Genomic DNA, 1604 nt, shown 5'->3' on the forward strand with positions numbered 1-1604 from the left:
GCTCATCACAACACCAAACTTAAATTGTTGCTTGTCCTCAAGCAACTGAAAATCAAGTAAGATAAAAAGAGAGAATATACAATGAATTCCAAAAACATCTATGAAGATCAGTATTAATTAGATGAGCGGGGCTTTTAGCTTTTTGCCTCTGAACAGTTTTGGCATCTCACTCTATCCTTTGAAATTCAGAATGGTTGGCTTCTTTAGGAACTCAGAATCCTAGATAGTGTCATTGATTCTCCTAGTTAAGTATGATGATTCATGAACACAGCTACTTATTGAGTCTTGGCTGTGGCCCAAAGCACTCTGTCTTCCAGTATTACCACCGGATACATACATGCCGCAGACACATAATTGGGTGAACCTTTTCAGATTGTGACTCAGCTTTGCTAGAGTCCCCAATTAGAGGTGTCCAGGGTTCTTAAGCACACTCTTTTTGCCTTGGATCACAACTTTATTTCTTTCTTTTTCTTTCTCTCTTTTTTTTTCTTTCTTTCTCTTTTTTTTTTTGAATTTTTTTTTTGTATTCACTGCTTTTTCTTGCTTCAAGAATCATTTTTATGATTTTTCATATCCTCAGTAACATGTCTCCTTTTTCATCATTCTTTCAAGAGCCAACATTCATGAACCACAAATTCAAAAGACATATGCACTGTTTAAGCATACATTCAGAAAAAAAAAATATTGCCACCACATCAAAATAATTAAACTGTTATAAAATTCAAAATTCATGCAATTCTTCTCTTTTTCAATTAAGAACATTTTTCATTTAAGAAAGTTGATGGATTCATAGGACATTCATAACTTTAAGGCATAGACACTAAGACACTAATGATCACAAGACACAAACATAGATAAATATAGGCATAATTTTCGAAAAACAGAAAAATAAAGAACAAGGAAATTAAAGAATGGGTCCACCTTAGTGATGGCGGCTTGTTCTTCCTCTTGATGATCCAATGGAGTGCTTGAGCTTCTCAATGTCTCTTCCTTGTCTTTGTTGCTCCTCTCTCATGATTCTTTGATCTTCTCTAATTTCATGGAGGAAGATGGAGTGCTCTTGATGTTCAACCCTTAATTGATCCACATTGTAACTCAAATCTTCTAGGGAAGTGTTGAGTTGTTCCCAATAGTTGTTGGGAGGAAAGTGCATCCCTTAAGGCATCCCAGGGATTTCTTGATGATGAGCTTCCTCATGTATCTCTTGAGATCCGTGGAGGGTCTCTCTTTCTTGCTCCATCCTCTTCTTCTTAGTGATGGGCTTGTCCTCATCAATGGGGATGTCTCCCTCAATGTCAACTCCAACCGAATAACAGAGGTGACAAATGAGATGAGGAAAGGCTAACCTTGCCAAGGTAGAGGACTTGTCCGCCACCTTATAGAGTTCTTGGGATATCACCTCATGAACTTCTATTTCTTCTCCAATCATGATGCTATGGATCATGATAGCTCTGTCTATAGTGACTTCGGACCGGTTGCTAGTGGGGATGATTGAGCGTTGGATAAACTCCAACCATCCTCTTGCCACGGGCTTGAGGTCATGCCTTCTCAATTGAACCGGCTTTCCTCTTGAATCTCTCTTCCATTGGGCGCCCTCTTCACAG

The sequence above is a fragment of the Arachis duranensis genome, chromosome 10 (genome assembly GCF_000817695.3).
Source record: "Arachis duranensis cultivar V14167 chromosome 10, aradu.V14167.gnm2.J7QH, whole genome shotgun sequence".
Lineage (NCBI taxonomy): Eukaryota > Viridiplantae > Streptophyta > Magnoliopsida > Fabales > Fabaceae > Arachis > Arachis duranensis.